Source organism: Gadus chalcogrammus, chromosome 19, assembly GCF_026213295.1.
Source record: "Gadus chalcogrammus isolate NIFS_2021 chromosome 19, NIFS_Gcha_1.0, whole genome shotgun sequence".
Taxonomy (NCBI): domain Eukaryota; kingdom Metazoa; phylum Chordata; class Actinopteri; order Gadiformes; family Gadidae; genus Gadus; species Gadus chalcogrammus.
The window spans coordinates 3,873,959-3,874,165 of record NC_079430.1 but is presented as its reverse complement, the minus strand read 5'-3'; positions in this window follow the sequence as shown (position 1 = coordinate 3,874,165).

The following is a 207-nucleotide window of genomic DNA, read 5'->3' as shown; positions in this document are numbered from 1 at the left end:
ACACACACACACACACACACACACACACACACACACACACACACACACACACACACACACACACACACACACACACACACACACACACACACACACACACACACACACACACACACACACATCCATCCATCCACCTGTTGGACGCACTGGGGACAGCTAAAAGTTGGAAGGAATAACAGCTCCGGCGCTAGGACCTGGAGGCAGCAG